At 41.1% G+C, this 14,325-nt stretch overlaps 1 pseudogene across 1 annotated transcript; it reads left to right on the forward strand.

Annotated features, from left to right (window-relative positions):
* Positions 1-2,020: 2,020 nt before the first annotated feature.
* LOC308415056 (NACHT, LRR and PYD domains-containing protein 3-like) lies at positions 2,021-13,087 on the forward strand (annotated as a pseudogene). The gene is made up of 6 exons: positions 2,021-2,059; positions 2,944-3,117; positions 3,381-3,544; positions 3,810-3,911; positions 7,490-7,560; positions 12,984-13,087. The product of its transcript is annotated as an NACHT, LRR and PYD domains-containing protein 3-like (transcript).
* The last annotated feature ends 1,238 nt before the right edge of the window (positions 13,088-14,325 follow it).

Here is a 14,325-nt window from a genome sequence, read left to right on the forward strand (position 1 = left end):
CTGACAATGAAGATTGGAATCTCCTCAAAGAACTATTTCTAAGCGGGTACACTTCTCCCCTATCCTCATAACCTTTCTTCTCCACTACCCCTGGTGGGTGGAAGACTAGAAGAACTTTTATTAAAATTAGAGGTGAAAAAAATTAATTTTATAGTATACTAAGGATGGGATTCTAAAATCTACCCTCCAATTATATTAACTACATAAAGAATAGCTGCATATGATAAGAGATGTGCAGTTGGGATTCTATTTCTCTCATTATTTGGAGATTTTGCCCTTCAGTTTTAGCTGTCCTTCCTCATATCCCCCCTCCTTCCTTCTCTTCCTTTCCCTCCCCACTTGATCTTCCCATTTTAGACTCCTCCATCTCTCCATATCTACCTATTCTATTCCTTTCCAAACAAGATCTGTTCCTTCTAGCTCCTACCATCGGTGGCTCTAATGATTGTAGCATAGTTATCATTTTCTTCAGTTACTATCTACATATAAAGTAATATTTACCATATGATTTTCTAGTTCCATCCATTTTTTTCTGAAAATTTCATGTCATTTTTAATAACAGCTGAGTAATATTCCATTGTGTAAATGTAGCACATTTTATTTATCCATTTTTTTTTTGTTGAGAGATATCCAGGTTGTTTCCCGTTTCTGGCTATTATGAATAAATAGAGCAGCAATGAACAATGTTAAGCAAGTGTCTCTGTGCTAGAATGAAGCATCCTTTGGGTATATGCTCAAGAGTGATATAGCTGGATCTTGAGGTAGATTGATTTTCATCTTCTTGAGGAAATGCCACACTGATTTTATAGTGGTAATTTAAGTTTGCACTTCCACCAGCAATGGAGCAATGTTTCTATTATTTCATATCCTTGCCAGTATGAGCTTGTTTTGTTGATCTTATCTATTCTGTCAGGTGTAAGATGAACTCTCAAAGTACTTTGATTTGCACTTCCTTAATGGCTAAAGATGTTGAACATTTCTTTAAAAGTTTCACCTTGAGAATTCTCTGTTTAGACCTGTTCACATTTTTAATTGGGTCTGTTTTCTCAATATCTAGTTTCTTGAGTTCTTTATATATCAGATGTGTACTTGGTTAAAAAAAATTCCTTTCTATTGGCTGCCACTTTGTCCAAATGACAGCATTTTTTGCTGTGCATATTTTCATTTTCATGAGGTCTCATTTGTTAGTTGTCGACCTTAGGACCTGTGCTAATGGTGTTTAGTTCATAAAGTCTTTTCCTGTATGAGTTCAAGGTTCTTCCCCACTTTCTATGCTATTGCGTTCAGTTCATCTGGTTTTATGTTGAGGTCTTTGATCCATTTAGAGTTAATTTTTGTGCAGGTGATAAGTAGGGATCTATTTTGATTTTTCTACATGAAGCCATCCAGTTTGTCCAGACCACTGAACATTAACAAACAAACTATACCTGCTGTCAGAAGGTAGATCAGTTTTGTTCAATAGAGTTAAAACTGGGCATAACAACTACTCTAGCATAGGCATTGTGTTCAGAAATCGTAGTTGACCAACATATAATTGGACTCCAGATTTTTTCCTGTCCTTTTATTTGATTGCAATTTGACATTTGTTTTTTAATGTGATTTTATTTTGTTTTCTTTGTTTTGGGGTGTTTTGTCATTGTGTTGGGTTTTTGTTTGTTTTGAGAAAGAAAAATTTTTATAAATAGGGAGGAGGAGAGAATCTGGAAAAACTTGGTTGTATGTATACCTTTTTCACAACCTACTTTAATAAAGATTCAACATCCCCTCTAGCCTACCACCCACCAGAGGTAGTGGAAAAGAAAAGAAATGTTATCTGGATATGGGGGAAGGGAAAGTGAACCTGTTTAGAAATAGTTCTTTAAGGAGATTTCAATCTTTGTGGTTCTCAGTCTAGTCCACTAACAAACACCAAAAATGAACCAGCATCTATAGTCCTCGGCAGACACCACACATGAACCATCAAGGGCAGTTCAATCCAGAAGAAACTACAAAGCTCTCCAACCAGTCTGCGTCCACAGAAATGGCAAGAAGCCACAAGAACCTCATGAGAAGTTCTTTGGTAAGTTTTTCTCTATCAAGGGGAGCTCAACAACTCAATGTAAGGTGAACCAATACATGAATGTTGTTATCAAAGAATAGCAAGGTGGAGCAAAACAAACCAATGCTTGAGCTTCCACTGTGTGGTCATATTTATATTCCTTCTGAATATCATGTGTCCTTTCACATATTTGCTAAAGCAAAACATCCTTTCGCCTGTGTCAACTTCAACAAAACATTCTTTGAAGTGTCTGCTTTAGCAAGACATTCTTTTACCTGTCTGTCCCAGCAAAATATTATAACTTAAATAAGTCTTCAAAGAACCCAGAAATTTCCACTTTACTTTGGGGAAGGGAAGAATATGATAAAATATATTGAAATTTAAATGATAAAAAGATAATAGTGATAATAATAAAAGAAAAGCTATATATGCTAGATATTGGGCTAGATATGAATGATGTTATAACAAGTTTTCAGATTACAAAGCTGCCCTTAGGGACACTTATAAGGCAAACATCAGCTGAACCAAGGAAGATGAAGAAGCCCCTTTGTGCTAGAAACCTTAGGAGGGGCTTTTCTGGGAAGGTCAGGTAGGAGCTGGACCTCAGAGAGGAAGGAAGGATATTGGCAGAATGTCCTCAGAAATCCAAAAGAGCTCTAATGACTGCTTTTCTCATTTTCCCTGATTAGCTTGAACTTGCTACCTGGTTATAACTCTCAGACTTTAACATAACTTTTTATTTTTGGCAATGTCCTAGGGGACACAGAAGTCCTGCATCATTGCTAAAGTGTGTTGTATGCAAAGGGCATCACTGAGAATCTTTTGTATGTTTTATTTGCCATTGTCTTTCCTGGGTTTTAACATTTGGTAATCTTAAGAGCCAAATCATCTTGCCATTCCTCTAGCCTTCTGAGTGTTCCCTCTCTGCAGCTTGTTGTAAGCCTCTTGCATAAGTCCTCAGCTTTACCCAGAACCTGACAAGAGTGCTGCTGATTCATAATAAAAGTGGAGATTTGGGACTGAAATTATTATGTGAAGGATTAAAACAGCCCGACGGACCTGAGCATCATGAATTGCACGTATGGGTAGAGTTCGTGACATCATAGCAACCCCTAAAATTAAGTATTGTTTTTTGTCCAGCTGACTGAATCTGGAAGGAAGAAAAATATGAAGAATGAGTTAATATAGAGGGACTAAAATATCCTTTTCCCTGAGTCTCTGCTTATCCCTGGCCCAAGGGATCTTTTTCACACATCACTTGGATTTTATAGTGTGTTTTTTAAAATGAGTCCTAAAATTTCCTGGAGCAGGTGAGATGATGACATCCTTCTCTGTATTGCAGACTTGCCACTGGACCAGAGTGTGTGGTCATGATTTGTGTAGTGCACTTTATAGCAATCAACATTTGAGAGGCCCTGTGCTCAATGATAATGCTTTAGGTGACAAGGGTATACAGTTCCTGTATGAAGGGTTGAAACAGCTTTGCTGCAAACTATAGACCTTGTGGTAAGTACCAGGAGAGTCTGTGTTTAGGAAGCTTTTGTTCAGGGCTGTGTATGAAAGAGATAGTCAGTGAGAAATCTGGGATAAGATTAACTTTTTTTTTTTTTTGCTCTAGGATTGGGGTGGTGGGTTGAAACAACCTTGCCATATATACCAGGCTAGCTTTGGACATGCATCCATCTTTCTGCCTCTTTTTCCTCGGTGCTGGGATTAAAATATATACCATCATGCCTAATGAAGTTGATTTCTTTTCTAAATTTCTTTACAGGTTGGCACAGTGCCATCTTAAAGATGCATGTAGTGGTGCCCATGCCTGTGTCCTCAACAGAGGTGAGAACCTAATACTCCTGGGCCTTCAAGGATTTTTAGAGTATGGATGATGCTGGGTGATGCACTAATTTGTCCAATTTGTAAAGCTGACACACTCTAGGAAGTCACTGTTGTAGGCAAAAATGGGAAAGAAGGGATTAAGATGGTATGTTGGATTTAGTCAGAAACAGCTGCGGTGTTTGTTTGTTTGAAAGAGAAAACCGAGGAAATGCCAAACCTAGGCACCCATTTCAGGAGTGCAGATCTCGTTCCAAATGGCAGTGCTGCAGCTCTTATGACAGAAGCTCTCAGACAATGAGTAATTCTTGCACACACTTTAATCGTGGATAGGATTCTTATATACAAATTTGGGGTGGTTCAGGGTCTGATAGCAAGTACGTCTTATTGGTTTGGCCTGAGAGCTTGGGAATACCTCATCTTCATGTTTGGGGGTGTGGTCTTACTTCTGCATGCCATCACAATCTCACCTGTAGAGGAGGGACTTGGGGTGTGGCTGATATGGCTTGAACCTATGTCACATCCTCACCTGAGGAGGAGGGATTTGGGCAATGACCTACTTGACTCAAACCTCTCTACAGGGGGCTGTGGAGGGTTGTAGATACGTGAGAGGGGCCTGATCTCCCAGGAGACCAGGAAGCTGCCTGCTATCCCTTAGGGTTCTCGGATCTTCAACTTATCTGGACCAGGAATCAGGGTACCCTTCACCACCCATTGCCCCACAGCAGGCAAAATGGTAAAGTAAATAAATTACCAATAGACCCCTTGTCCTCCTGTGATATAAACACAGGAACAGAGGCAGATAACAGGCAGCTTGTCTCATTGCTAAGAAAAAAACATTACAGAAGGAAAAAAAGAAAACAGGACTTGGATGCTAGGTTTGGCTTAATCATGTATATAAGCATGTATATGATCACAATAACTTAATCTCTCTGAGCTTCAGTATCATTGACTGTTAAATGGAGACAATGATGCTTTGTTGGGCACTTGAAGTCAATATGAGGATTGAATAGAGAACTCAATTGTCAGTGTCCCTATTGGATGTACTCTTAGCACATAGGAGATGCCACATGTTAAGCCAGTTGCATTTCTATTTCCTATGCCCACCTGTGTGCTAATGAGAACATTTTGAGTGCCTTTGAAACTCCAGGGGGATGAAACTGTAATGGTACAATTTCAAGGGGTGGAGGTCTCCACCTTCTATGATCAGTGTCCATCTGCCAGCTCAGCAGGCTGACATGCACACACAGGAATTCTTAATTCCAGTACAACTACGCTCTGTTGGCAGCTAACCAGTGACCAGGTGGCCATTCGTGTTTGGTATTTAGAACTGGAACACATAATGGAAAGTAAAGTCTTAGTTTGAAATTTCCATAGTCCAAAGCCAATTTGGTAGATTGGAGCTGAACTGAACTCAGCATAAAGAGTAGATTACAAGGTTGCAACAGAAACTACTTCTTTGCTCCAAAGTGATGTCTTTTAGTTTCGAAACCTCAAGAGAGTGCTTATTACCAACCAAACAGAGGAAATTATGCATAGCATGATTAAGTCTTGAAGGGTCGGGACTTTCATAGTATTCTGAGAAATATATGACTGGAACCTTTATTGTCTTGATTGACATGAATGTAACTGATTTAAATATCTTAACACTTCTTTAAATATAGAGTAGTACCAGAGAGGTGTCACCCTCCAGCATGTGTCCAGCATGTGTGCCACAATAAACATTCTAAATAAGAGCAAGGGAGATTTGTTTTGTTTTGATGGAAGGCCGTTGTGTTTTTATGTAAATTGTGCCAACATTTCCCAATTCACTTGTGCTTCATCTTTTAACTAGCATAATTATACTGCATTTTTAGGCCAACTTTTAAACCTTTATAATCTAGCATACAACAAGGTCATAGCAGTGTGTAATATCATTGAATATAAAATGATCACACAGTAGCTATAATTTTCTTACCTCAAATTTTAGAATTCACATGGTAGAGCTGAAATCAGTAGAAAAATACACAATTATTCAAATATATGAGAAAAAGATATGGATTATTTAAAAATGGTGGGCCGGAGTAAATCCAGGAATACCTCCTAGAAGGAAGGGTATTCTGTGGAAATTGTAAAGACTGGAAGAAAGGTACTTTCTATGAACTGCTTCCCAGGGTCTGAATCTTATTCCTTAACCTGTATTTTGCTCTATAAGTATTCTAGTACAAATTATAAGAAGTACATATAAGAGGTCAGTTAGTAATTAGGGTATCTAGGAGAAAGACAAGAAGACAGATAATAATGTTCAGTAAATATTAACTGTTTATCTAAACTGGACAAAGTGACTCACACCTGTAATCACAGCATTCATCTCAAGCAGGAAGATTGCAAATTCAAGCTCAATTTTGGCTGAATAGTGAGGCCCTGGCTCTAACAACAGTAGGATTAGGTATTAGTCACTATTCCAGCAAGGATGGGGAAGGGCTATAAGACCTTTGCCTAGTTGAAGATATACAGGATTCAAAGACTGCTAAGTGAGGGAGAGTCAGTTTGCTTCTGAGAGCACAAACCTTCTGATAGGTTCTCCATGCCTATGTAGTCAGTCTTACACACACGTATATGAAACAGAGAATGAGAACATGAATTTGAAAGGGGGTAGGGGTACAGGAAGAGTTGGAGGAGGGAAGGAGAAAAATATGGCAAAAATATATTATACTCATATGACATTATCAAAAAACAATAAAGAATAAAATAAGGAAAATTGTTAAAAGACTGGATGTTTACAAGGTTAAGGGAAAATAAGATGTTCTGTTCTCATAATGACAAAGTTTGCCTTAAGTTACTTTTCAAGGATTTGTTGAATATATCTTATATGATAAACATTTATGCCAAGAACTCTGCAAACGTGAATGCGAGTAAGATATCAGACATCTTTTGTGTATTTCTTGGGGTAGTTATCTCAGGGCAGAAAGGCAAATAAACTGAATAATGTAGTGAAACAATCTCAAGGTCTCAAAAGAGCCATAGCAGGTTAAAACTAACCTATCTGAGGTGATCAGGATACACTTTTAGAAAAAGAGTCACTGCAGTTAAATCTCAGGGCTGTAGTTAGGGGAGATGTGGGTAGAAATGCAGAAGGGCAGTCCAGGTTTAGGAGTTAGCCTGAACAGTACCCAGACCATAATCGGTATGGTTTATGGTACTCGGTGGCAGTTGGGACAATTACAGAACTGTGATATTACTGGAGCCTGGAAGTATAATGCAGAGTATGTGTTGGCAAGTGGGCCTGGAGAGAGCCAGGATGCCATCCATATACATTGTCTGCCTAGTAAAGCCTGTTAACAGAGTTCTGAGTGCAATTTCAGCCTCCCTGCTCTTCCTTTCGTGGCCTCTTAGAGTAGTGCAGCTTTTGAGACTTTTTTCATCCCACTTTTTCAAAACTGACTGCAAAGTTGGGGACAATTTTACTTCCACAGCTAGACAGAAAGTCCACTTACACCCCATGATTCCTTATGTCTTGGTCCCCAGACAGACAAACAGTCACTGTTTTGTAAATACCGTTAAGCTTAGACTGGATGGCTGTAGAGGAGCTCCATTTATGAGCCACAGTTATATGAGCTCAGTTGTCCCTTTCCCCATTAGAGTCTTTAAGTCCATTTATGGAATTTATTACATTTATCGATTTGAGCATGTTGAATCATCCCTGCATTTCAGTAAAAAGCTAACTTGTTCACGGTGTATAATCTTTCTGATGTATGCCTGTATTCTGTGCGGAAATATTTTATTTAAAGATTTTAAAAACTACATTCGTCAGGGATATTGGCCTGTACTTTTCTGTTGTTGTTGTTGTATCTTTATCTGGTTTGGGCATTAGAGTGATACTGGCGTCATAGAAGTGTGGGGATGCTCTGTCTGCATCTATTGTTTTGAATAGTTCAAGGAAGATTCACTGTAGATCTTGTTTAGAAGTCCAGTAGAATTCTTCTGTGAATCCATCTAGCCTTGGACATGTTTTTTTAATTTCTCTTTGATGATGATGGTGGTGGTGGTGGTGGTGGTGGTGATGTATTTAGTAGAGGTTTACTTTATTGTCATTTTAAAGTTATTTTGCCTTGTGATAAGATAGGATGCAAGGAGTGAGAATAAAGAGGGGTTTTCTTTGTGTGTGTGTCCTAGAATGTGGTCTACTTTAGAAAAGCTTCCATGTGCTCCAGAGTAGGATGCACTTCGTAGCATTGGATGAAATATTCTGTGGATATATGTTAAGTCTGTGTGATGTATGATGCCAGTTGATCCTGATGTTTTTCTGTTTTTGTATGTCTAGATGACCTGCTTATTGGAAAAAAATTGGGCATTAAAATCACTTACAATTAATGGATTGTTGTTAATCTTTGTCTTTAAATCCAACAGTACTTTTTTTTTTAGAATGGGCACACCCATATATATATATATGTTTAGGATAGTACTATCTTCTTGGTTAACTGTTCCTAGGATTAAAATGAAGTATCTTCCTTTATCTATTTAAATTATTTTTAGTTTCATGTCTATTTTGCCATATATCAGGATAGCAATGCCTCCTTGGTACCTGGTCCCATTGGATGGAATACTTTAATCTATCCTTTTATGCTAAGGTAGCATCTATCTTTAAAGCTAAGATATGTTTCATATGAACAACAGGAAGATGGTTGTAACTTTAACTTTTTAAAAACCTATTTTTAATGAGGGTTCTTAAATACTTTGACCTCTCTTGTAACCAACTGCCCACCAGAGGTAGTGGAAAAGAAAGGATACAGGGGGTGTGGACCTGTTTAGGAAGGTTCTTTGGAGCAACTCCCATCTGATTTGTCTGGAAATTGGCAGTTCAGTTCACAGGTCAGCAACTGCAGCTCGATCCACTTGCAAACACCTCATGGAGACACCAGCGGTCCAGTTCAGTTGAGTCTGGATAGCAAACACAAATCAGCAGCGATGGCACAACTTAGCAGAGACAGCCAGGCCTCGGCCTTCACAGAAGTCAGCAGGAGTGACACCATGAGAAGTTCTTGACTGTGCCTCTCTCAGTGAAGCGAAGATCAGCTAAGACTAGAGACCAACAAGTGTTGCACAGCTAGCTCTGTAAGCAAGCCTAACTCAGCCTCCATCACTGTTCTTTGAGTCCTATTTATATACCTCCAAATATCACATGTCCTCCACCACCAGACGGTCTTTGGTGCATTTCTCCAAATAGTCATGGCAAATGGAGCTCAGCTACACAATGTTAAGGCAAATCAATGCATGGTTGTTGTTAGTGAGGAATCCTTCATCCCTTCATCACATGTCCTTTCATGCACTGGCTCTAGCAGAATATCCTTTCACCTGATCTGAGCTGATCCAATGCAACCCATAGCAAGGTCTTTATTGTATTCTAGCTAGCTCGGTCCCTTAGCTTACCTCTGACATACAGGATAGTTTTTAGTGGAGAGAGGAGCCATGAATATCTATTGAGGCAAGGCTTTATAGTAAGCAGCAAGTAGCAGGGAGGGTGGGGGAGGGCAGGGCATGAGTGTGCAAGCATCTAATTGGAGAGCTACTATATAGCCTTAAGCATAAATGGCTGGTGCTGGGAATCAGCCAGAAATGTAACTTCTGCTTCCTTCTGCATTGGTGGTTGTTAAGCAGGGGGTGAGCTTGTAACCTAGGGGTGCAGACTTGTTGGGGCAATAACCTAAATACACTGGTCTTCTTGGGGGTGAGCCTAGAGATTGGAGCTAGGCTTTGGTTTTTGTTGGCAGGGTGACTTGAAAACTAATGCTTGTTACCATTAGTTCAAATTTAGGTCAGGTTCTCTAAAATGGACTCTAAGTAGAAAACAATTGGCCTCTCAGGCCCACTCTGCATTCCCCTTGGTCCCTTAGCCTGCTGTTTGGCCCCTTGGCCTGCCTCTCAGCCCCATGGCCTCTCAGACTGCTCTTCTGCCCACCTCTACGTCTGTTGGTCTGTCCCTAGCCACATCAGTGCCTGGCCTCCTCTGCTTGCCTCTCTGCCCCTAGGGCCCAGGCCCTCAGCCTGTCCTTCTGCCTGACTCTCTGCCACTCGGCCTATGTTGGCTTTTCGGCTTGCCCCTCACCTTTCCTCTAGGCCTTTGTTTGCCCCTTTGACCCTCAGACTGGCCCTCTGCCTGTGTCTCAGCCCTTTGATGCCTAGCGCCCTTGGCCTGCTCTTTAGCTCCTTGGCCCCTGGGCCCACTTCTAGGCCCATTGACCTGCATCTCTGCCCCTTAGCCTGCATCAGCTCCCCAGCCTGCCTCTGGGCTTTCTCCTAGGCCATTTTGGCTCCCCTTCATTTTGCCCCTTGGCCCCTTGGTCTGCATTTTGGCCCCTCAGCCTGGCTCTTGGGTCCTCTGCCTGCCTCTAGGCCCTGTGTTGCCCTTAGGCTTGTCCCTTGATCTTTCTCTCTGTCCCTGTCTGCCCCTTGGCCCCTTGGCCTACCCTTAGGCTTCCCTTAGTTCTGCCCTTGTGCCAGCCTCTCAGCTCCTTTGCCCCCTTGGCTTGTCACTTCTCCCCACCTTTTGACCCCTGGGGCGGCCTCATTACACCTCTGCCTGCCTTTGACTCCCTCAGCCTGCCTCTTTTCCCTTAGGGGCCTGGCAACCTCCTCTTGGGCCTCTCAACCCCTGGGCCGGCCTCATTATACCTCTGCCTGCCTTTCTGCTTCCTGGCCCATCAGGCTGCCCCTAGGTCCCTTAGCCTACCACTATGGCCCCTTGGTCTGCCTTTCTGTCCCTTTGCCTGCCCATCCTCTCTGCCTCTTTGTACCTCAGTCTGCCCCTTGTTTCCCTGCCTGCTTTTCTGCCCCCCTGTCTGCCTCTTTCCCCCCTGTAGCCACTCTGCCTGCCTCTCAGCCCCTCTACTTACCCCAAAGAACAATTTCTAAACAGGTCCAATTCCCCCATATCCTAATAACCTTTCTTTTCCAATAGCTCTGGTGGGTGGTGGACTAGAATGGAGGCTAAAGCATTTAAGAACCACCATTAAAGTGGGTTTTGAAAAATATAAGCCAACAGCTTAGATCACTGAAGTAAGTGCACCCCTTCCCCACACCCCCAGTCCTATCAATAGTCCCTCAGAGAAGAGTTGCAGCCTCATGAACTCTTTCCCTTTACGTGATAAAATGTTCTCAGGCTCAACAGTGTGAGGTCTTTTATAGGTAACCACAGCTACAGTGAGCTCCTGAGCTCATTGGTCATTCCATGTGCACAAAACACTGTTTCACAGCATTTGTTCTCAAACTAGCCTTTATAATTTTCTGTCTTCTTTTCTGAGCCTTTGTGATGATGGTGATGGTGGTAGTGGTGGTGGTGCGTGTCCGGTTTAGAGCCTAATACTTCTTTTTTGCATTTTGATCTGATTGAGTCTTTTTATTACCTGCCATCCACTGCAAAAAGAAGCTTCTCTGGTAAGGACTAAGAGCTATATTTATCTATCAGTATGAAGAATTATATTTAGACAGCAATGTGATACTATGACAGTTAAACAAACCAATATTAGTGGGTTTTTCTGTAGGGCCAGTGATTTATCCACTCACGAGTTCTTGCCCAGGCGTATAGTATCAGCATCTCTGTCTGTGCAGTGTGCCTTCAATTTAATCAGTAAATGAATGGTTACTGTTACAAGTCATGCCACTATTGAACCAATAGACATATGTTGCCAGACTGGTCATTAGTGTAGCCTGTATTGTGTATAGCTGGGCAGAACTGCACCATGAAATCTAACCAACAAGGAGGAAGCTTCCAAGTCAGTACCAGTGTATGGTGTCTTCAGCGATAATGTCTTACCATCAAATTGTACTAGGTAATGAAGAAGAATGGCAATACCTTGGATTACTTGATGAAACAGATTTGTTAAGATTGTTAAGGCAACAGATATTATTAGTTTTAGATAGTTTTTTTTAAACCTACTTCTAATTTGGGTTCTTACATGTTTTAACTTCCCTTCTAGCCCACCACCCACCAGATGTAGTAGAAAAGAAAGGATATTGGGATACGGGGAAAGTAGAGCTGCTAAGAAATTCTTTGGAGCAAATCCCATTTCCTGTTGTCAGGAAATCTGTAGTTCAGTTCACAGAAGTCAGCATTAGCAGCTCCATCCATTCACAATACACTAGCAGTCCAGTTCAGTAGTCTCAGGATAGCAAATGAATCAGCAGAGGTGGCACAACCTAGCAGAAACAGCCAGGCCTCTGCTAAATTGGCATGAGTCAGCAGGAACGACCAGGATCAGCAGAGATGCTAGGAGAAGTTCTCTACCATGCCTCTCTCAACAAAGTGAAGATCAGGAGACCAATAAAGTGTTGCAAAGCTAGTCATGCAAGCCAGTAGTCACTGTCCATTGAATCCTATTTATACTCCTTTCCAACATCGTGTGAACTCCCACAGGTCTTGTCTTAGCATGTGAGCTGTCTTAGCAAAACTCCACATGAGTATCAGCTGACATCAATCTGGCAGTCAGCCCAAATCCGTAGACACAGCAAGAAGCTGCTGGAACCCCAGGAGTTCTTTGGTGCATTTCTCTCTATGTATCTCAACAAATGGAGCTCCTCAATGCAGTGTAAGGCAAGCCAATACATGCGTGCCATTAGTGAAGAATCCTCCAGCACAAGTTCTTTCACATGTTTGCTTTAGCAAAACATTCTTTTACCTGTGCCTACTTCAGGAAAACACTCCTTCAAGTGTCTGCCCCAGCAAAACACCATCTGACATTACTGACTTCCCAAAGAAACCCTAAATTTCCACTTCAGATATTGGCAGTAGCTTTCTCATTTTCAAAAGATAAAGTGGCTTGAGATACAAGAAAACAGGAAGAAGTTAGATAATTGTATGGATGGATTTACTGAGTTCTGTCATGTTGTAAATCAGAATGAGAACCTTATACTTAAAAATGGGAAAGCTGGGGCTGGAAAAATGGCTTAGTGGTTAAGGGTATTCACCGATCTTCCAAATTCCAATTTCCCAGCACCCACATGGCAGCTCATACCTGTCTTGATGCTAGTTTCTGGTGTGTAGGTATACATGCAGACAAAGTAACCAAACATAAATATATATTTTAAAAGAGAATGGGAAAGCTACTGTAGAGACATCTGTTCCCTTATGCTAAAACAGGATTCTTTTCCTTTCTTTATGGCATTGCCACAGATCACTTATATGAAGATAAATTTAGGAATCCAGAAGCTTTAAAAATGAGTAGGCCTGGACTCAATTGGTAGTTTTTAAGGAAAACTTCTGAACTGATTGTTCATACACCTTCATCTTGTATCATCCATTCCTAAAGCCTGCAGAATTATTTGTCCAAATCTGTTAAACTTTGAGGAGGATACACGTATGAAATACATAATAGTGGTTGTGGTTTATTACATAACTCATTCCACTAGTTAGGAATCACTAGGCAGAAGCACCTTAGTGTAAACATCCCAGCAATATTTCATGCATATAGTATATTGTTTACTTGCTGTCATGAGAGCCTTCTGAACTGGAAAGATGGTGTTCAGGAAAATTGTGATTAGTGCTGCGCTGGAATACAACCAGGTTTTTAAACCCACAAACCGAACAGAAACAACAGAAATGCATGTAAGCACACACACTTACTTAAAGAAAAGAAAGTAATTAAGGTAATAAACAGAATGTAGGCTTAGTTGGTTTTTTTTTCAAAACATACTTTTAGTAAGAGCTCTTAAATGATTTAACCTCCCTTCTAGCCCACTACCCATTAGAGGTAGTGGAAAAGAAGGTTATTAGGATATGGGGGACCTGTTCAGAAATAGTTCTTTGGAGTAAATCTAATCTTCACTGTCAGGATATCAGCAATTCAGTTCATACAAATCAGCTGTGGCAGCTCAATCCAGAAGAAGCTGTGAGGCTCTGCTGTATGCTGTTGAGAAGTAGTTCCTTGCGGCGATTTCAATCTCCAATTGTCAGGATACCAGCAGTCCAGTTCAGTAGTGTCAGGATAGCAAACATGGATTAGCAGCAGTCGTAGGACCTAGCAGAGACATCCAGACCTCCGCCGAATCAGCATGAATCAGCAGGAGCGACCAGGACCTGTGCCTGTCTCAAGGAAGTGAAGATCAGGGAAGCATTGCAAAGCTAGCTATGCAAGTCTGCAGTCACTGTCCATTGAGTCCTATTTATACTCTCTCCAAACATCATCTGTCTGCCCACAGTCTTGCCTCAGCAAAACTCATCCAGAAACTTCCACTTCACACTGCCAATCAGCCTGAGTTTGTCGAAGTGTCAAGACGCTGCCAGAACACCACCAGAAGTTTCTGGGTGCGTTTCTCTCTATGGAGTCATGAAAATCGATGACCAGTAAACAATGACAAGGCATACCAATATCATCCTGCACCATTTGCTGTCTGGTGATGGTTAGACTCCTTCTAAACATCATGCGCCCTTTCTCGTGTCTGCTTTAGCAAAATATGGTTTCACTTGTATGCCCTAGCAAAAC

Source organism: Micromys minutus, assembly GCF_963924665.1.
Source record: "Micromys minutus genome assembly, chromosome: X".
NCBI classification, from domain to species: Eukaryota; Metazoa; Chordata; class Mammalia; order Rodentia; family Muridae; genus Micromys; species Micromys minutus.